The following is a 22716-nucleotide window of genomic DNA, read 5'->3' as shown; positions in this document are numbered from 1 at the left end:
CTTCTTCGAAGCGCTCGGCTTTCCGAGAAATCACTTCGCGGCGGGCTCGGCCTCGTCGCGCGGGGTCCCGGCCCTTTCCGCGGCCGCGCCGAGCCCCTCTCCCCGCAGGCCGGGGGCGGCGCGGGAGGGGGCTTCCCGCCAGAATCCCCGAGCGGAGGCGGCCGGCCGGCCGAGGTCACGGGCCCAGCGCGGAGGTCCGGGCGCCCCGCGCGTCCCGGCCGTGGGCACCGCCACCCGCCAGGCTCGGCCGCTCGGGGAGCCCTCCGCAGGCCGCCGGGCCCACGAGGGTCGCGCCGCCGAAGCGCCTCGGGCACCGCGGTGCAGCCGGCGGCCCGCCCGGGAGCTTCCGGGGACCGCCGCCCCCCCGGAGCCACGGGCTGGGCGAAGCGCAGGCCCCCGGCCTGGCCTCGGCGCCCAGCGCCCTGGGTGTGAGCTGCCATTTACTGTAAACGCGGGGTGGAGGGAGCAGCGCCCAAGGACGGGGAAAGGAGCGTTTTCCTTGTTCCCTTCTGGAACGGCTTTAAATGAGGGTCGTAATCGGCTTTTATTGCCAGTTGGCCAAACACCAGCAGCAACGAGTACAGGGTCATCTTGGGCATCTGGCTTCTCAGTGACCTGAAAAAAAAAAACGGCCCCACAGATTAAAAACTACACTGCGAATTTCAAATAAAGGTTCCCAAAACATAACGTGCCAGCTTCATAATTGTCACTTGTGGCTTGAATAAAATTTCATTGGATTTGAAAACTTTTCGTAAATGAGACATTGCTTGGTACGAATTTCCTAATGCCCTGATTCTCAGGAAGCCACACAAAGTAAATGAGTTCCCTGACACCAAATTAAACTTCAGGTGAAAACTTTTCTAAACTCAAATTCTTGAAGAGTATGTAGAGGCCAGAAACGTTTTACCATGCTTGCCACAGAAGGGAAGGAGCTTGCCAGAGTCAGGCCCGAGGATCAGAAGTCCTTGAGCAGCCCCAGTGTGAGAGGACACACAGCTCTCTTCACAGGCGAGCTCGGTAAGCCTTGGTGGGGTTTCTTAGTACAAATGCTGTCCCCGCACAAAGGGGTGTGCTGCATTTCCATCAGCGCTGCGTTGGCTAAAGGTGGGTGAAAGCTGAAGGAGTCAGCCGCAGGTTCAGCATCTGGCTGGCAGCAGGTGTCACTGTAGGCATTCCCTGCAGTGGCACCTGCTGCCTAGGGACAACTCCCAATCTGCTCTTGTTTCATGGGCACTGAGGTAACTACTGTGTGCTGGATATGGGGCAACAACAGATCCCAAGGGAATAGCATGTCTGAGGGCCCCCAGCAGCACCCCACCATCAGGCAGACTCCTCTGCGTCTCTGCGGCAGCCGGGGCCTCCTGCTCATCACAGTCCTGCTTATTCCATTCCCCAGCCTACGTGCTTCTGTCTTGCAGGTCTTCCCAGGGGCTGTCATACAAGAGCCGTCCTGGCATCTAAGAATGTCCTCCCCAGTGTCACAGTCCAGCAAGAGCCCACAGCAGCCAGTCCTGCAAGCGGCAGGGTTCTAGCTGGATCCCGCCTCCTGGCTCAGCTTGAGCTCCTCTGCACAACAGCACTGATGACAATGTAGGGTGGAATGTGTGGAACTGCCAATACCCAGCTGTCCAGAAAGGGCACTATGTATGACAACCTAATTGTGCCTGTGTCTTGGGACTAGGAGCCCATGTCCTTCCCCTGCCCTCGGCAAGAGGCTGACAAGTCTGGAAAATACGGACTCTTGACTCTCACCTTCACCTTGGGCTGCTAGTTGCAGATCAGTACTTACTTGCCTCCGGGGGAGATGGGAAGGGCCCTCCCACCTAGCCTGCTGCCTGCCTGCCCCAGGGCTCCCGACCTCACTCCTCCCTGTCAGTCTGGGGCCTCACCTCCTGTGGGCTCCCTCCTCACCCTGTCCACCCTCCTGGACTCCTGTCTTCATCTCCCTCCCTCCCCCCCCATGTCTTGCTACTTCTGCTGGACTTTGGACCAATTGTCAATCTTTCTGTTCTGCCCAGTTTCTTCCAGTGGCAGTGGAGTCAATAGGGAGGTGACAAAGGGCACCTTCAACAGCCGGCCTCGGGAACAGGTCCCTCCAGGACCCTCCAACTCTTGACAGAGCCAGGTATGGGCTGATTGTGGCCCCAGAATGCATATGTTGCAGCCCTGCCCCCCGCAGTGAGGGTGTTAGGGTGCCTTTGGGAGGCAGCTGGGTGTAGATGGGGGAGAACCCCTACAAGAAGCACAGGCTTGCTCTCCCTCTCTTCAGCAAGGACACCTGGCAAGGGCAGCCATCTGCAAGCCAGGCAGCCCTCTAGCACCCAGGTCTATGATTCCCAGCCTCCAGAACTTGAGAAGCGTTGGGGGGCTAGGGCTGGGGCTCAGCGGTAGCGCACTTGCCTGGCATGTGTGACGCATAAATAAAATAAAGGTCCATCAACAACCAAAAAGAAAAAATAATTTTTAAAAAATATGCATTGATTCTTCAGACCATGCTGCTGAGCACCCAGGGAGACCAGGGAGAGCAGCATGGCTGCTTCACAGCTGGCACCTGAGGACTCCACGCCTTCCTCTGCTCCCCTTGCTGCTTTTCCAATCCCAGAAGCAGGGTGCCTTACTGGAGAGGGGCGGGAGGGTGGTGGGATCCCATCCAGTCCCACCCGCAGCAGACTGCTCACATGGTGCCTGACAGGAAGTAGCAGCTCAGAGGACTCTGACTCTTCCTGCCTCCCCCCTCACCGGGGCCAACTCCACCTGGAGCCAAAGTGCATGGGATTCACACCTGCGGGCTTAGAGGAAGCGGCAGGACCTCCCTCGCCACAGAGAGGGGGAGGGCAGGGGCCTGCTAAGGCTGGCCTGAGGGCTGTGCATTTCAACCCACCTGCCGCTGGGCGGGCGTTGACTCCTGCCTGGACGCCTACAGAGGACCTGGTGGCAAGTATCCAGGAGGCCACCCCTGGAGCTCGCAGAGCAGGGTTGGCCACTCAAGAGCCAGTATGGGGTCCCATGAGGGCCTCCTGGGGGACAAAGGGACTGGGAGAGAGGCTGAAGGGTGCGTCCCGGGGTCTAGGCTGAGGCACAGCACCATGTGGAAGTAGATAACTCTGTTGGACTTAAGAGAGAGGGACCCAGTAGGGACCTCAGAGGAGATCACAAAACGTCACTCCCTCCCAGCCTGTCTTCTACTCCCAGAGAGCACACACCCAGAAGCCAGGGAGAACCACCTCGGCACAGTGGTCACGCCTGTAACGCCAGAGGCTACGGCAGGAGAATCGCAAGTTCAAAGCCAGCCTCAGCACTTTGGCGAGGTGAAGAGACCACTGTTACACTAAGCAATGTGGCAAGGCCCTCCCTGTCTCAATTTTATTTTTTAAGGGATAGGGTGTGGCTCAGTGACAAAGCACCCCTGGATTCAGTTCCCTAGGAAGAAAAAGAAAAAAAAATGACTGCCCCACCACCTTGTCCCTTCATTTCTGCAGCACAGGAGTGCGTGTGAGTCAGGAAACGTTTTCAATGAGTTCTGGCCATCACTGTCCTGTCTAGGAACCCAACAGGTGCTCTTTGTGCCCCAAATAGCATTGTTCATGGCTTTTTTTTTTAATTTTTTTTAGTTGTAGATGGACACAATACCTTTATTTTTTTAATGTGGTGCTCAGAATCTAACCCAATGCTAGGCAAGTGCTCTGCCACTGAGCCACAACCCCAGCAGCCCCACCCACCCCGATTTTATATATATATATATCTCGTATCCTCAATTAAGGTTTTTTAAAATGTAAAGACCACTGCAGAAAAATGGCCAGTAGGGACATTCCAAACATTCCAGAGCCACCTGCCTGGTCCTGCTGTGGGCAGGAAAGAGGAAGTGGGTAGTCCTGGATGGAAATCACAGCCAATGAGAAGGTCACACCCAGCCCGTAGCTTGGTACTTTCTGTTTAATCTGGATTTTAACCGGTCCCCTGAACACTCTTCCATACCTGGCTAGCAGGGATCTTGACCTGGGGTCCACGTCACCCCAGGCCAGCACCTTTAGTGGGAAACTTGCTATCAGTTCCCCCTCGCCCTGCAGGAGCTCTGCCTCTTCCCACGTGAATAAATCCTGCTGGGTTCACTCTTGCCTTCTGTCATTGTCCCTGGATTTTATTCTTCAAATCTGGGACACAAGAACCCAGAAAGAAAGTAGTGGAGCAGAGAATCTGGTTTCACCGCACGCCCTGGTTTCAGTACTACAATCTTGTTTTCTGTGGCTACTGTAACAAATTATCACGGCTTTATGATTTAAGAACACACAGTTATCATCTCCCACTTCTGGAGGTCAGAGGTCCAACAAGGCCTCCAAGGCCAAACTGAGGTGCAGCAGGGCCTCCAGGGAGGAGCTGCCCCTGTCTGTTACCAGCTCCTTCCCAGCTGTCCTCCTGGGCTCCCTCCGGCCTCCCCCAGCTCAGAGCCGGCCTCTGGGCCGTCCACCTCCTCTCCCCTCCTCCCTCTGAGCACTCGCAGCTCCCCTGGGCCATCTTAAGTCCAGCTGATCAGCAACCTCAGTTCCATTGGTGACCTCAAGTCCCCTTTGCCATTTGGTGTGGCGGTGTCCCAGGTTAAATGGATTCCGATTAGGGACCACTGGGGACTGTCGAGCTGCCCACCACCCGAGTCCTTCCTCCTTCCTGCTCCAGCCTTCTCAGGCTCTTTGATTGTTTGATGCTGAGCACTGAATCCAGGGGTGCTTAACCACTGAACCACATCTCCAGCACACACACACCCCCTCCTTTTATTTGAGACAGGGTCTCTCTAAGTTGTTTGGAGCCTCATTAAGTTGCTGAGGCTGGCCTTGAACTTGTAACCCTCCTGCCTCAGCCTCCCGGATCACTGGCATTACGGGTGTGACCACCACACCCAGCTCACAGGCTCCAGTTTTAAAAGCCTTGGACTCCAGCTGCTCCCAGGACTCTGTAACAGAACCTGGCACTGAATAGAACTATTCTTAAGATAAGAGGTAAAATCTTATTCCAATTCAGTGAACTCGGGGTGCCTCTCATAGACCAGAGGAAGCTCATTGTAGGCGGGGATCGGGGAGGCCAAAGGAGAGGGAGTGGGTGGCCATGCTGTCAACAGGTTTCCACGCTGCTCTGGACTGCAGGTGGCCGAGACACCCCCGGCCTCAGTGGATCACTTTCCTTTCTGGAAGCAGCTCTCCAGGCAGGGCCCTAAAGACGAGGTTGTCGCCACACCCACCACCCTGCACGCTCCTTCCAGAGAGGCCTGGGCTCTTCTCCCTGCCATCACTGCCTGATGCTATCTAGCCACGCGTGTTCTGGTGCCTCAAGGTCAAGGGCTTATGGACTAGAGCCACTGCAAGCCAGCATTTCAGATGATGGTTGAGCAGAGAGGTGGCCGGTGCAGAGACAGCCTCACGCTGCTCTGTGGCCTGGGAAGCCAACACCCTCCCCGTGTGAATCATATCCCGGACTGCAGGAGAGTGGAAGCACCTTTTCCTCTGTTAGGCCTGAGTTCCCGGTTCTGTCTGCTGCCTGGCCTCCTCACCCTGTGCCTGTGAGCTCCCAGCCCTGCCAGGCACAGAACCAAGGTGCTCCCAGACTTCCATTTCCCAGAGTTTGATCCTGGCGCCCTTCACAAGCAGATCCGGCGCTGGCCCATCTGATGATGGTTTATTTACACACTCTGGTGGAGTCAGCCATGCCCACCTGTCACAGTGACTCTAGAAATGTATTTTCTTTTTCAGGGGCACTCAACCACTGAGCCACACCCCAGCCCTATTTTGTATTTTATTTAGAGACAGGGACTCACTGAGTTGCTTAGCACCTTGCTGTTGCTGAGGCTGGCTTTGAACTCGGGATCCTCCTGTCTCAGCCTCCTGAGCCACGGAGGTTACAGGCATGCGCCACCGCGCCCAGCCTGGAACTGTATTTTCTGCTGAAGACCACGTCCCTGGTCACATCAGTGACCTCCTCCAAGCACAGGTGCACCAAACGGCACCATGCCAGCTCCATTCTGGCGCAGAGACTGCGAGTGGGCGGAGCAGAGACTGCGAGTGGGCGGAGCAGAGCACACCAGGTGGGCAGGCCAGAGAACAGGAGCAGGAAGAGATGTGTTCCTGGCACAGCGCTGCTCCAGATAGAAAAGAAAGGCTTGGAAGAATACAGTTTGCTGGGGGTCAGAAACGCAGAGCAGAACAACAGCACAGTTGCCATCAAAGAATCTAAGGGTCGAGGGAATGTAGAGGGGGTGAGGCAAAGCTCCCTAACCCAGGACAGAGAAGCATTAAGCATGGAAGAAAAGACAGATAAATTGGACTTCATTAAAATGAACTGTGTTCCTCAAAAGACAGCATTGGAGGTACAAGAGAGAGGGCCTGGGAGAAGATGCGCACGACCCGTGGTCAGAAAGGACTCTGTCCAGAGCACTGAAAACCCCTAGTGGATAAGAAGCGGAAGCCCCTAGGAGTGGAGACTCCACCCTGCGCCCAGCCTGCGCAGTTGAGTGCACAGAGCTTTTTTGTGGCCAGAGGCCAGAGGCCAAGTCGGGGAGAGCACTCCCCAGCGACACTGGGAGGTGACTTTGCTCAGCAGCACCTGAGCTGCCCAGTACTGACCATGCCCTTGGTTGTGGGATGTCCTACGTTAGCCGGGGGCGGCTGTACCAGGTCTGGCTGCAGTTTCCGGTGCCCGGGCTGCTGTACTCACCCAGTTTTAACATGTTGAGCTGGGACAGGTGCTCAGGTTTTGTTTTTTGTTTTTTTTTTTTTTAAGAAAACTGTTTTCTTTGCCCAAAGCTGATCAGTTCCAAGAGATCATTAATTCCCAGGAAGTATTCTTGTAGGATAAAACAAATGAATTGGTCCCTCTTAGAATATCGTATTTAAGTCTAAAACTTAGGTCTGCTCAACTGACCAAAATTCTATTTGCTTGTCTCTAGTAATAAACGAAGAAAAAAAGAAAAGATTAAAAAGCTACTGCATTCACGTTCACCGAGTACCTAACCCTAGGAAAGGTGGTCGCGGTGCATCAGGGAGTGCGAATTAAAACCAGCACAGCGATGGCGCCGCACCCACCACGGCGGCTAAAACTGACAACTCCAGTATTGAAAAAGAGGTGTACACCGTCGATTCACACCCCCACTTTGGAAAACGGGTTAAACTCATCCTGCCCTGAGCCCAGCCCTCGCGGCTAGAGAAATGAGAACCCAAAAAAACAAGAGAAGCAGCAGGCGCTGTGTGCACGATGTCACTCACCACGGTGAGGTGGGGACCCCACTGTGCCACACCCACACAGCAGTAAAGGGGGGAGAACGCTGTGCACCCAGTCACAGAGAGACCCACAGGCGCCCGGGAAGAAGCTGCCCAGATGAGCACCGGCTTACTCACACCAAGTTCAACATCAGGCAAAACCAACTTCTGGGTGAGAGCTCAGAACAGAGGTTGCTTCTGTGTGGCAGGGGTGGGGTAGAGTGGGACCTGACAGGGACAAGCCACAGGAGGGCCTCCAGGTGGTCCCCGTCTTGACCTGAGCCATCGACAGGGTGGAGGTGCCACCCAGCTGCGTGTCTCAGGCTGGTTTGGTTGACCAACAGCACAGCGAGGGAGGGCCGTGACAGCTGTTGGCTCAGCAAGGACCTAATGAGCCCTCTGTGTCTCGGGAGCTGAGGCGCCCTCACGTGAGAAGGTAGCCCAGGACTACAGGCGCAAACGGCCCATGACTCACCTGGGAAGCCAACGGGAATTTGAAAGTTGACAGCTTATCCTGGGAGATAAGAAAAAGATCTACTCATGAGTTTACTCAGCCAGAACAAGAGCCCACAGTTTATTAGGCAGTGGAACACACAGGGTGTGGGTGTGGGTGTGGGTGTGGGTGTGGGTGCGTGGACACTTGCACAGGTGTTAAGGTTCCATGTCGGAGGCTGTCTTCCAGTGGAAGTGGGATTCATTCAAGGAGCTGACTTCAAGGGCTTTGGGAAACCCAGCTAAACTCATCTGCCCTGCAGACAGGAACGTCGCCCCCTTGCTTGGGCAGTGGGCTCTCTAAGGCTGAATCCGTTTGCTCTATTTGTTCAAGGTGGGTTTAGATGATAACGTACTCATTGCTAATATTGCCCCAATCTATTTCTTTACTCTAGGATAGCAAATAAAAATCCAAGAGATGTCCATGTTGGCTCATATCCTAAATGCATTCTGTTCAAATGCACTGTCCATTGGTTTGCCGGAGGTTTATGGAAAGCCCTGGACATGCTGAGTGCGTCACTCAGAACTCCCTCCAAGGAGTGTCGAGCACATGAAGAATCACTGTGAAGGGGAGAAAGTACTTGAAGCATTCAAAAATTGTCATTTATCAAATACAAACTTGATTCACATTTTATAACATGTAGCGTTGTGAGGGATTTTAAATTTTAATGTGTAGAAGTGGCACTGGGACGCCTGTGACAGTCAGACTCCAGGAGGGACCTCAGGGGTTCTGACTCGGCATCTGGGGTCCGGGTATCCACACACTAAGCAAGCAACTTTAATTAATTCACATAATTTATTCATACCTATGACCAAGTTACCTTTGTAGACATGTAACAAATATATCTCTTTTTTGGGGGGGGTAGGTACCAGGAATAGAACTCCAGGGCATTCAACCACTAGCCACACCCCAGCCCTATTTTGTATTTTATTTAGAGATAGGGTCTCACTGAGCTGCTTAGTGTCTCGCGTCTGCTGAGGCTGGCTTTGAACTCAGGATCCTCCTGCCTCAGCCTCCCGAGCTGCTGGGATGACAGGCATGGGCCACCACGCCTGGCTTCTGTATTGCTGATAAATGGATGAACAGGTGGAAAACAACTAGTGCCACAACAATGATTTACCTCTAGAGAGAACCACAAATTCTGAGCGTGGTACGAGACTTTCCAAATGGTCTCCCAGCGCTCCACCTTCACCCTGGTCCTAGAGACCAGGTCAATGGCACTGCCGCCGTCTACATTGTGGCATCTGCCTTCTGGGCTCTCGTGGCCTGGGGCACGGCTTGCCCCACATTGGCTCAACCCATTAATAAAACACTGCACTTTAACACCCTTCCTGATAACGCCAGGAAGCCAGGAGAGGTGAGGCAGGGCTGTCTCCCGAGAGCCTGAAGGTCACCCTCACATGACAGCAGTGTCCCCACGTTCTTGGAAGCTCAGGGGGTGGAGTCCTGCCGACTTCCAGATTCTGTGCCTCCGGTCAGCCATCACCCCGGGGGGCTCAGTAAAGGCCTCCCACCGGAGCCGTGAACCCCGCTGGGGCGTGACTTCCTGCTCCCTTTGGCGCTCCTTCCTGGGATGGCGAGGTTGGCTGTGGGGCTCAAGTACCTGCCTACAGGGAGGGTGGCAGGAAGGGCTGGAGGCAGAGCAGGCTCCGCGCCCACCTGGCTCTGCTGGGCGGAGTCGCTGAGGAGAGGCTGGAGCTCACACTGGTCTCTTAGGAAAGGGAAGGGTTGAGCCAGACAGGTGCCGGGTTTGTGCAGAACCTGCTCCTGAGCCAGCTGGGGACTCGGTGGGGAGGGGACCCACGTGGCTGCAGATTCTTGGCAAGTCAGTCATTTCCTTCCTGACACCTTCTCCTTCTTCCGGGCACCAGTTTCACCCCATCACCCAGCCATGCAAATCCCCGTGTCAGCGTCACTGGGGGTTGAGCTGGACCCGCTCTGCTCGGGCACATGTGGCGGCCAGGAGGGGCCAGGTTGGGTGGGCACATGAAGCCGGGAGGCGCCCAAGTCCTCCTTCCTCTTGCAGCACTGGTTCTTGGGTTTCGAAGTCCCCCAAGGACTTAGAACCGTCCCTTTGTAAAATGGACTCGTTTTCAGGTTTAAGCAGCTGGAACCCCTTTTGTTTCTCCTCAAGTGTGGTGATCCTGGAGAGCTGGCGCACGCTGCTTCCTGCCAGCCAGCCTCTGCCCTGGCCACCACAGGCAGGGCCACCCTCCCGGGCACAGCTCTCACACTTCTTCCCAAAACCTACCCTTCTGCTCCTCTGTCCTCCTTTAGTGCTTGGACTAGGAGGTTTGCTGTGTCAAGGCACAACTCTCCTCTATTGTCTAGCACTCTATGTCCACGCGTCCCTGAGTACTTCGCAGCAAGACCCTGCACTCTCCTGCGGGGCGCATCGGCAAGTTCAAGTTCAAGTATTCTGAGTCTGTACTACAGAAAGAAGAGTGCACCTCTCATTCACTTTATGAGGCTTTTAGAAACTGACACCATACCTGAATGAGTGGAGGAGGAAGAAGAAGAAGGAGAAGGAGAAGAAGAAGAGGAGGAGGAGGAGGAGGAGAAATAAAGAAGACATAGAGAAAGAAAGAAGGAAAATCACGTACCGATGTCCCTCAGAAATACAGTTTCCAAGATCTGTAATATAATATTAAGAAATCAAGTTTGACATGCTAGCTTTTAGATCATGACCAAGTTAGGTTTTCCCCAAGAACACAGATTCTATCCTTAGAATAAACGTAAACACCATGTGAGCAGGTTAACGGAGAAAAGCTGAATGACCACCACGAGTCCTTAACATGACCAAAGGCATGGAATAAAACCTGTGGCCACAAGCTCTTGTGACGTACGTGGCAGTCGATCGCCTAAAATACACACATGCTCATAGGGAAAAGTGCAGAATATATGGCAATTCACAAAAGAAAACCTGACTCAACAGAGTCTATCCCATGTCCATGGAGGGAGAAATGCACCATCATGGAGGAGAGGCTGGACGAACCCCAAGGGTGGTGTGGAGGACTGTCCTGCCAGGCGTCCAGTCCTGTTATGACCTATTATAACTCAGAGTGTGACAGTGATGACACAGAGGCTCAGAATGACGGAAAAGCAGGATCGCCCAGAAGCTGCCCCTGTGTATGTGTGTGTATGACTCCGTGGTGACAGAGGAAGTGCTAGGAGTCGATGCAGAGGAGGCGAACTGGGTGACAAATCTTGGACTATTCACATGGAAAAATTTTAGAATTAATTCCAAATACAAAGTTTGAATATGATTAAAGGCTTATTATGAAAGGCAATATGTTTAAATCCTTAGGAGAAAATATAGGAAAACAGCTTTGGAACTTCAGAGTTGGAAATGATTTCTTAGACAAGACACACACAAAATAATATCATAAACCACAAAGGAAATAGCACATATTTAAAGTTAAACACATATTTAAAGTTCATATATTTAAAAAAAGCAAAAGTGAGCAAGACCACAGCCTAGAAGCTATTTGCAGTGTAGATAGTTATCCAGAAAGTATAAAGGATTCCTACAAAACATCAAAAACCAAACAACTAAATACAAAAACATACAGAACATACAAATAAAAACCAAGTTAGCATATGACCTAACAAACTGACATCCATGCTGGGTGTGTACTCGAGAGAAACAAAAATAAACATCCAAAGAATAAATGGCCAACGTCCACATCAACTTTACTCATGGTAACCAAAAAGGAGAAGGAACCCAAACTTCCACCCACTGACGAGTGGGTGACCATAATGTGGTGGCCCCACCACGGAGGCTATTCTGCCATAAAGAGAATTAAATACTGAAACAGGCCACGGTGTTCACAGTCCAGGGTCAAACACTCAGTACCAAAAATAAAAAATAAAAATAAAAGGAAGAAAGAAGAAAAGAACATTTTATTTAACTGGTTAATTCAGAGGAGAAAAAACGGAAAAGCCAATCAGCACACAGAGGCTCAGCCACCACGGTAACCAGGAATAGGCAAGTCAGCACCGTGGGCACAGGAACACTGAAAACAGTGTGAGAACGGGCAGGGGCAGGTCTCCAAGGACCCTCAGTGCCGACCCCACTTATATGAAAAATCCCAAACTGGCGACTTCAGACAGGCAGAAAGCAGGTCATGGTGAACCAGGGCCGGGCTGGTGGAAAAGAGAGTCCTGCGGACGCGTATGGGGTTTCTAATGGAGATGAGGAGGTATCATGAACTCGGTTGTGCTGCTGTGACAGCATTTGAGGACAGACTGGCAGCCATTGACTTGCACATTTTAGAGCGGGGGGCGGGGGGTGGGGTACCAGGGATTGAACATAGGCCCTTGGGCTTTTGCTGAGGCTGGCTTTGAACTCACGATCCTCCTGCCTCAGCCTCCCAAGCTGCTGGGATTACAGGTGTGCAGCACCAGGCATGGCCTGACTTATACATTTTTTTTAATATTTATTTTTTAGTTTTAGTTGGATGTCATGCCTTTATTTTATTTATTTATATGTGGTGCTGAGGATTGAACCCAGGGCCTTGCACATGCTAGGTGAATGCTCTACCTCTGAGCCACAACCCCAGTCCCCTGACTGGTACATTTTTAAAGGGTGAATTGTACGGTGTTTGAAGTGTGTGAATTATATCTCAATGAAGCTGTTTTTAAGTTTCTGTATTTAGTTGGGCACAGTGGCACACATCTATAGTCCCAGTGATTTGGGAGGCTGAGGCAGGAAGATTGCAAGTTTGAGACCAGCCTCAGCAACTTAGCCTAAGCAACTCAGCAAGAACCCTGTCTCAAAATTAAAATAGAAAATGAGCCGGGGATATAGTTCAGGGGTAAATCACCCCTGGGTTCAATCCCAGTCCCAAAACTAAAAAGTAAAAGGAAGAAGGAAGAGAGGAACATTTCATTTAACTGGCTAATTCAGAGAGGAGAAAAAATGGAAAAGCCAATCAGCACACAGAGGCTCAGCCACAGTGACAAGGGAAACGCAACTCAGGACAGTGGGTAGCGTTCCAGAGTCATCGTGTGGGCAAGCCTCTCAGACTCTGGCCATGGCCGGCATGGTTGAGCAGAGGGAAGTAGGCACCCCACCTCGTGGGGCAGCGGAGCCAAGACAGCCGCAGGAGCACTCCAGCCATGTCTCCAAGGGTGGAGAGGAGTCCAGGGCCAAGTCCGTGGAGAAACTGGGGTTTGTGCAAGAAGTCAGGAAAGCACTGGCAGTGAAGACCGTGAGCGGGTAGAAAGAGCTGCACGCCATCAGGCCCAGCCAGTCCACAGCCCTGCCAGGCCCGGGGGGCTCTGCGCAGCCCGTGGCAGCCCCTGTCTCAGCTTAGGAAGCGCACACACGCAGAGGGCCGCAGAGCCACGGGCCTGGGGGCGGGGTTCTCACAGGTGATGACTTACTGTAACTCGAAGCCAAACATCTGTGTGGTCGGGAGAACCTGACCAGGCCCCGTGGGGAACCCAGCGGAAAGACAGGCCTCTGGGCAGCGCAGGTGTCGAGGTTCATGAAACTTTCCCTGAGCGGCCACTTGCTGGCCAGCAGGTGGGACCCAGCACCCCTGCATGCAGCTGAAACTGAGAGGCTGCGGGCAGCCACAGCCTGCAATCAGGCTGTCCTTAGCTTTCTGAGTCCAGTGACTTACGTGCGGCTCACCCACGGCACCGCCCTCGCCCTGTGGGCCCTGTCAGGAGGCTGTGCATGGAACTGCCCAGGGCTCGAGAGGGCCACCTTTCACGGGCAGAGGACGGGAAGACCCCGGCCATGGAAAAATCAGCACCAGGGTCACCCAGAGGCACAAGGCCTGGCTGGCCCTGGTCCTCCTCACGCAGGGCCTCGTGCACAAAAGGGGCGGCGTGTCCTCGGACACCTGGGGCAGACCCAGTCGGCTAGCGTCTGAGTGAGGCCAGGAGCTCTCCGTGATGGAGCTGGAACCCCATACTGGCTCCTTGTAGGGCTGGACACAAGGAGTGGTCCTTCAGGAGCATCAAGAAGGTACACCAGGCAGGTATCCCTCAGGTGAATCACAGGTGACAGAGGCCAGGGCATTCCTCAGGGACACCAGGGGTGGGGATGCTCTTTGCCCTCACATGGGGCTGTGGCCGGGACAACGGGCGCATCACACATCACGCACAAGTTCCCCTGGACGGCCGCTCTCCCTGACCCAGAGCCCGGGGGTTTCCAAAGCAGCCTCCTTTGTCCCTGGCTCCGGCTGCCTGGCTGCTGTGGGCAGAGCCTCAGTCGCCACCTCTCCCTCACCTGCTTCTCTCCAAAATACGACCGACATTCCTTCTTCCTGCCCTGGTGCTATGCGGTTTCGGTGCCATGTGCCTTGGTGAATGGCACAAGTTCCACTGGGGAGCAAGAGAACCCCGGCCTGTACAACAGTGTCAACCCCGAATGTGCCGAGGGCGGTGGAAGTGCCCCGAGGGCTGCCTTTCATGGTGTGTGAGTCTCAAGCAAAAAAAAATGCAGAGAAGGAATCCCCAGATAGCGGCAGGGGCTCGGGACGGGGACCCAGCGCCACAGGCGACTTTGAACAATCATGCTAGTTCAGAGAAATTGTAATTGAATGTCAAACTGAAATCACCCAAATTTTACTCTCCATGGATCCTTAGCTACTGAACGACACGGTTTTCACCCAGCATTTCCCACTTCTCCATTCTGGTTTTTACTTGAGGAAATTTAAGAATTATGTCATCCAATGACATTGAGGTTGCCTGTCCCCTCTCTGTGAAGACGCCACCCGAAAGAGACCAAGAGCGGAGAAACAGAATGTGTGAGGCCTCTGGGGAAAACAGGCGGCCAGGCAGGTTGAGGAGGTGACCCTGAGGTGGAGACCTGGAGGACAAGGTTGGCCGGGCTGGGGCACGGCTCCAGCTGCGTGAGTCATGTGGGTGAAAGTGGTCAGAGACTGCAGGCCCGTGGGCTCTGACCCAGCTGTGGCTTCCAGTGTCTCAGGAGAAGTGGCGAGGGCCGGGCGGGGGTGTCGGACTGGGATCGACCACAGAGCACGGAGGAGGCAGCCGGGGAGCCCGGTCCCACGCACTGCGGGGCTTTCCTCCTGCCCAGAAGGCATTATGTAAGGGTCAGACCGCGGAGGCACCTGGAAGGGACGCAGTCATCCCGCTCGGTGGTTTGCCGACTAGACGACTTCTGAGAGTCGAACATGCACTGTGGTCCTCGTCCTAACTCAGTGCTGTTGCCAAGCTCCTTAGGGTCAAATGCGTCCTAGTTTTCAGCTTATGAAGCGTGCACTTCACCATGACGCGGAGTCAGGAGTGTCAGCGAGTCACAGCAGCAAGAATCGCAAAAAAAAAAAAAAAAAAAAAAAAAAAAATGTCGCAAAAAGGACAATTTTGAAAGCAAAGGCAATGCTCCGTGTATCCCTGCTGATTTACCCATTTCCATGTACCACATTCCTTACGAATAACTATGGGCCAGAGGAGTGGCCATGTCAGAGTCCCAGGGTGTGTGGGATGTAAAGACCTTCAGCAGGGTGAGGAACACACAGCGCTGCGCCGCCCACCTCTGTCTTAGATCGCTGTGACAGAACCCAAGCATCCACCACCCTTGCTTCAGGGAAGAGGCATGGCGATGGTCCCCGGTGCAGGGTCTGCTCAAATTCTAGAAGGCACCGTGTGTGTGCACTGTCCACAGCAGGTCTCTGTCCCCTGCCCCACAGCAGGGTCCCATCCTCATCACCAGAAAGAGCATCATGGTGACCAGTCTCCCTCTCACGAATATTATTTTTGCTTCTAAAACATGAGGATAATCTTCCCAGAAGCAGAAACTCAGAAGGGCCCACGCGCGAGCTCTCCCATACGGAGTCCCCGGGTCGCGCACTCAGTGCACATGCTAAGCACCCATGCTCGGTAGCGGGCAGACCCCCCTGGCCTGGGCCAAACACTGGGAGGCCTCGGGCTCAGAGGAAAGGGAGAGCTCCCAGGAGTGGCCGCCAGAGCCAGGGCCAGGCCAGCTGAAGCAGGGGCTCTGTCTGCCGAAGCTGGCCTCCTCAGCACCGCCCCCTCCCCACGGAGCCAGGCAGTGGCCTTCACTGTGGCTTCCAGACCAGGTGGGCAGGAGGGTCCACCAGCGCCCAAGCCTCATAGCGGGGAGGAAGGAGGAACCTGAAGTGGTCCCCAAGATTCCCCACCCTCTTCCCCACCCTGAGGGGAGGGGACCCAGCCAGGCTGAGGCTGCGTCACAGGCTGAGGGTTGGCACATGGAATGAAGGCAACTCCTCCGCTGACCCTGAGGGACGCCAAAGGGCAGTTACCTGGCTGAGGTCATCCAGTCCCGTGGACTGCTGAAGGCAGAGGGGCGGCCAGCCGGTGGCAGGCAGAGAAGGGACTCGGGGAGCCCAAGCACGAGGACCCCAGGAAGGGCCGGAGGAGGGACGCAGGTGCGTCTGAGGGCCACGACTGGGCCAGGGTGACCTCAGCAGGGGTGGGGAACCCCAGCTAGCACCCCAGGCCTGCCTCGCCCTCAGCCTGAGCGAGTCTGAGGCAGATCCCCAGAGCTCCAGGGACCCACCCGGGCAGCACCCGCTCTTGGCCTGGTCCGACCTGATGGGGAACTCAGGGGCGGGGACCCAGAACTGGGAGGCCATGATGGCTGCTGTTTCCAAGCCGTCTGGCCCTGAAGCGGCCACTCAGAAGCAGAAACTCAGAAGAGCCCCGGGCTGTGGAGACCTTTCACACAGCAACAGGAAGCTCACATGAGTGACACTCCCTGGGGGCGGCCGGCTGCTTGGCCCGCCAAGTGCGCAGGCCCCAGCCTCCACCACACCAGGGACCGAGCGCTGCTCCACGTGGGTGCTGTCTCCACCTGCTCCACGTGGCGGCCACCAGCCACGGGCAGGCAGCAGCTGGCACCGACCGAGAGCTGCGGCACACGTATGCCCCATTTCAGGACTGGAGTTGTGGCTCAGTGGTGGAAGGTTTGCCTAGCAAGTGTGAGGCACTGGGTTCGATTCTCAGCACCACGGATAAATAAGTAAATAAAATAAAGGTCCACCAACAACTAAAAAATATTTTTTAAAAAAAGTGTCCCATTTCTGATTTGGAGATAAAAGAGCTCATTGATCATTTTGTATTGATTACATGTTGATAAGAAGGATCTATTGGGTTAAATGAAATCTGTTATTAAAATTCATCTCACCTGTGCTGGGCATGGTGGCCACCGCTGCAATCCCAGCAGCCAAGGGGGCTGGGGCAGGAGGATCACAAGTTCAAAGCCAGCCTCAGCAACTTAGCAAGGCCCTCAGCACTTAGTGAGACCCTGTCTCTAAATAAAATACTTTTAAATGGGGTGCTGGGGATGCTGCTCAGTGGTTAAGCACCCCTGGGTTTATCCCTGGTACCCATGAAGTGATAATAATAATCTCACCTAGATTTTTCTTCCTCTTTTAACGAGGCTGCTAAGGAGTGCTAGATCATTCTGTGGCTGCCACTGCATTGGAGCTGGGTGGTGAGGTCCACGTCCTGACTCCCTGGTCCTCCCAGTGACCCTGCTGTGCTGAAGAGGAGACAGGTCACCAGTGAGAGTGGCCCCCGCTGGGTCACCAGGGCGAGAGCAGTGTTTGTGGAAAGGAGGGCCAGCTGTCACACTGCTTCTTCCTGGTGACCAGCATGGGACCTGCCTGGGGTGAGGACGCACAGGCCTGTGACCGCCTCAAGACCAGGGGGCGCAGAGGGACACTACACCTGCCCAGGGAGTGGCCAGGGAAGACGGAGGAGCAGGCCCTTGTGGTCACTCACTGTCCACCAATCCCAAAATGCTTCCTCTCAGGAAAGAGCTCCTCCGTTCACCGTCAGGGTGCCCGCTGGGTCCTGGATGCCGGGTTCCAGACTCCCCCGGAACAGAAGCTGGTCTTATCTGCCACACTGATCCTCAAGGCCCTGAGGGTCTGCAAGGCCACTGCCCCCCAAGGACCCCCGGGGCCGTTCTCGGGGGGAGGTCAGGAGGCAGAGCCCTGTCGGTGGGGGCCTCTGGGCCTGTGTTTTGAAATCCACTCTGTTTGTTTTTAGTAATAACATGTGACACTCTTCCTGACTTCTCAAAACTCTGGCTCCAAAGATGCTGATCTTGCAGACAGGGACTGCGGCTCCAGCAGGGAACTAGGCTCCTTCTGCTCATCCCAGGTTCAGCTGGGCATGACCCAGGAGAGTGTGCTTCCTCTGAGTCACAGGACCAGGGGTGACTGCGGGTTGGGAAAGGACAAAACGCCCGCTCGGGTTCCCAGCTCTTGTCAGGCGGGTCGTGCTCGGAGCTGAACATGATTCTTGGCTTTTCCTTGATCTCTGTCATGGAGCCTGTGGACACTTTGCTCTTCATGAGTTATCTTCCCCTTCCAGTGCTTCCAGTGGTCAGCCTTCGGTGGACAGTCCATCCTCTGCTTAAGAAGGAAGTGGGCAGCTTCATCCCTGGACTGCCCTTCCCTGCTCCACCCCCCACCTCCTCGCCCAGACCACGGATCCGCACGGGCATCTGCACAGCGCAGGATTCCCAGCACCTGAGCACCCACAGGTGGGAGGGCAGACACACTAAGGGGGCCTGTCCACACCGAGGGAAGGGAAGAAGTCCTGACTCACGCTACCACGAGGACTCGCTGGGAGAACGTGCGTGAAACTCGCCAGACACCCGGGCAGGCCCTGCGGACCTCGCTGGCAGGAGGCGCCCACGGTAGGCACATTCAGAGCCCAGAAGGAGGCGACCCAGACCGCGGGGAGGGGAGTTTCCACTGCAATACTAAGCGCCCTGGAGGTGTGCGAGGGGAGGGTCACACCGTGACAACGTGCTTGATGCCCCAGGACTGCCTGCGAGAGGTGGTGAGGATGATGAATTTCCTGTCAGGGACGTTTTGCCACAATAAAGAATCTAAATAAAATATTTTCGGCAACAGGAAGATGAGATGGTCCGCACTCCTTCCTTACGTGATAAATATCGATCTTAGGAAATGGAACTTCAGTTCTGAAATGATGAGTCACAGCAGCTCAAGGAACGCAGGACAGAAAAGTGAAACCGCTATTTCCTGGAACTGGCACAGAAGGTGTCAGTAGGTCTGGAGGGAACCCATTTCCCCTCCGTCGGGGAATGAAGGGAAAGCGGTCCCACGAGAGGCGTGGACGCGGGGCCGGGGCTAGAAAGACCGACTTCCAGGCTCGGCAGACGCTTGTTTCCAGGAACTCGGACCTGGGTTTTCCTGCTTCCCCGTGGACTAGGTCAGTGGAGCTCTCTGTTAAAAGTGGGTTTCCCTTTTATGAAAAGATCATTTTAGGAAATTTCTGCAATTTCCTGGACCTGAGATTCAACCACGTGGTACAACCACCATCGACATTCGGTGGACCTTTTCCCAACCCCTGGCTGTTCTGAGGGAGGCAGAGGGGGATTAGACAGACAGTGGAGAGTGCAGACAGGCGGGGAGACCCCAGATAATAGGTCGGACGGCAGGAGTTGGGCAGGTGGATAGACAGATAAAATTTACATGAATAAAATCCAAGCACACGTGCTCTGCTGGAACCCGGCAAGATGCTGTGGCGGCCATTCTGTGTCCACAGACACAGATACCCTCTCCCTGGCTGACCTACAGCCGAGCGTGAGTCAGCTCTAGTGTACTGAACGGGCTCCTAACAGTGGGAGTCGTGGCGGGACTTTTCCCTACCAGAGACAGCGTTGGGTGATCTTCTTACCCACGTGACTTTCACAATGGTCCAGATGCCCCCTGAGACAAATGTACAGCTCTAGGATCACGGTGTCAAAGGACATGAACTTGGGTTTCCCAGAGGTGGTGTGCTCTGGACACTGTGTCCCCACCCACAAGACTCCTGTGTTGAGACCTAACCCCAAGGTAGTGAGAGGCCGGGCTTTGGGGAGGCAATTAGGTCACGAGGCTCTGCGCTAAGAAGGATCCTTATAAAAGAGGCCTGGGGGAGGAAGACAGAAAGGAGCCCTCCTGCAGGAACCAGCCCTCACCAGACACGGAATCTGTGGCACCTTGATCTTGGACTCCAGCCTCCAGCACCGTTAGCGGAACCTTCCTGCTGTTTACAAATCATGCTGTCTGCAGTGCTGCACTACAGGAGCAGAGCAGACGGAGGCACATTTTCTATTGCCTTCCAGAAGGGTGTGGACACCTTACACTCCTACCGACGGTGGATGAGAGGGCTGTTACCCTGCAGCCTCACAAACAGCCTCACAAACAGCCTCACCATGCTGGTTTGGGATTGGCCAACCTGGTAAACCAAAGCCATCTTGCTTTTGCTTAATAATCTTTGGCATTTTTCTGAGCGTGGTGAAGGGGAGCATTTTTTCATACCCTCTGATCACAGACCTGTTTCTTCTCTGTATTTAAAATCCCTGCGTGTGTCCTTTGCTCACTGTGAGGCTGCGTCTCCTTTGCCAAGCTGCAGTTTTAACACACCTTTATTCTTGTCCTGAAGGCGAACACTCTCTCTGTCCTTTTGGCCTTGTTAGTGGTGTTGGGTTTTGCTCACGGGACAGAACCTTGTGATGTCTTTGTGAATCGAGGCTCTCGCTTCCGTCCTCCTGGACTTCATGCTAGGTTGGGGAGACTCCTGCACCCCAGGATGATAAAACATTCACCCAGACTTTCCCCCAGCAATTCTGTGGCTGTATCTTGCATAAAAACACGAGAGATCCTTCACTTCTTCCTGGGTGCAGTCCGATGCCTAAGTCGGGCGCGGGTCCCACTCGCCCGATTGGCCAGCCTGGTCTGGCACCTCACGGTGGAAGGCTGCAGCGCCCTCCCACCCAGTGCTTCCTGCCACAGCTGTCACTGCTCCTACGGGGACGGCTGCGTCCTTTCTGTTTCCTTGATCTCACCACCAGCCCTCCTCGGGGCCAGCATGACTTGGACTGTGTGGCTCTGGACACTGTTCCTGAGACGTCTGACCTGATGGGGGGGAGGCACGCTGCAGCCCCCTCTCCCCCACCAGACGCAGAGCCCTGGACAGACTCAGGAAGTGAGGGCTGAGGAAGGAGCTCAGCATCCAGGAACCTCCAGGAGAGGGGCCCCGGGGACTCGTCCCTCCTGAACCTCTGGACAGAGCTACAGGGAGCCTGACTCTGAAGCTGGGCAGGTGTGGGCAGAACAAGCCCCAAGGAAACCCAGACCAGAGGACCAGGAGGGGGTCCCGGCGGGAAGAGCAGGGTCGCCATTTCTCTCACTCTCCTGCCCCTGCCCCGGGAAGACCCAGGTGCGCCCTGAGCCCACAGCCGCGTGGCAGCGGGAGGGGGCAGAAGGCAGACACTGGAGCAAGCCCTTCTCTCTGAGGAGGGGGCTTTTGTGGACCAACGTCTGTGCGGGAAATCCTCATCCTTTCTTCCCTTTCTTTGTCTTTCTGCGTCAGCCCAAGGCAGACCCAGGGGCAAGAATTGTGAGACCTTGTAGGAGGCTACACCCCACCTGTCACTCAGAACTCTCGAGAAAGGACTCCCGGGGGAGAAGGGAGCTGGGAAAGGGGTTCCCTACAACCATGGGCTCACCCCAGGGCACATGTGTGAAGTGCACCTAAGAGCACCCAGGAGACAGGCCCAAAGGTGCTCAACATCAGCAGCCATCTGCCAACAACCAGACCCACCCAAGACATCACCTCACACCTGTTAGGATGATGAATATGGGTGAGGGTGTAAAGGAACTGACCCTCGTCCACCGTGAGTGGGAATGTAAATTGGCCCAGAATTGTAGAAAACCAAAGGTATTTTTTCAAAGAATTAAAAATAAAACTACCATATGACTCAGCAACCCCATCTGTGGGTGTTTACCCAAAGAAGTTGAAATCAAGATCCAGAACTCCAAGGTCCACTGCAGCTTCCTTCCCAACAGCCAACGCGTGGAAGCCGACTGAATGTCCACCAGCAGCTGAATGAAAATGACAATGTGGTGTGTGCATATGACAGAATATCATTCCGCCTTAAAAAAGAAAGAAATCCCACCATTTGTGACAGCGTAGATGGATCTCAAGGATATCACACTAAGTAAAATAAGGCAGACACAGAACAACAAATTCCATATGATCTCATTTATATGATAAACCCACAGTAGCCAAGTTCACAAACACAGTGGAGTGGTTGTGGCCAGGCCTGGGGGAAATGGAGATCCAGTTGTGGCATGTTCTGGGTACCTGGGGCAGCATGGTGCCTAGCTAACAATGCCATACAGTGTGCAAGGAATTTGCTGAGAGGGTTGATCTTCAGTGTTCCCCACACATACAATCATGTGGGGTGAAGGACGGGGTCACATGATTGTGATGACCATTGCACAATGTATACACATTTCAAAACACCGCATTGTATAATCATGAGTACGCACAACTTTTGTGTAGCGAGCATAACCCAGTAAAACTGACGGAGTGGGAAATAGAGCAACGACTTAAAATAATACAAATAAACACATAATAAAATGCCCACAAACAAATAAACATGGAAAACTGGAAGCCATATTCAACAGAGGAAGGCGTTGAAAACAGAAAAGAAGAAACAGAGGACGAAAACAGAAAGACCGTACACTAATAAGAAGCCCCGTTGTTAATCCTACAGTGAAGCGCGCTAATGAGAAGACAGAGATTTTCAGATTATATTCTTAAAATATCCAACTAGATTCTGTCTCTAGGAAACACACTTCAAATGTAATAATATGAATATGAATAGGTTAAAAGTTAAAGGATGGAAAAAAACTAACCCCATCAATAAATGAACAGCTGAACAGACACGTCACAGAAGAAATACAATCGGTCAACAAATGTATGAAAAAAAAGTTTATCATCACTAGCCCTTAGAGAAATACAAATTAAAACTACACTGAGATTTCATTTCACTCCAGTCATAACGGCAGTTATTAAGAATACAAGTAACAATAAATGTTGGAGAGGATGTGGGAGAAAAGGCACACTATGCATTGCTGGTGGAACTGCAAATTGGTGAACACTCTGGAAAGCACTATGGAGATTCCTCAGAAAACTTGGAATGGAACC

This window comes from Ictidomys tridecemlineatus, chromosome 15 (assembly GCF_052094955.1).
Source record: "Ictidomys tridecemlineatus isolate mIctTri1 chromosome 15, mIctTri1.hap1, whole genome shotgun sequence".
NCBI classification, from domain to species: Eukaryota; Metazoa; Chordata; class Mammalia; order Rodentia; family Sciuridae; genus Ictidomys; species Ictidomys tridecemlineatus.
Note: the sequence above shows the minus strand (reverse complement) of the source record.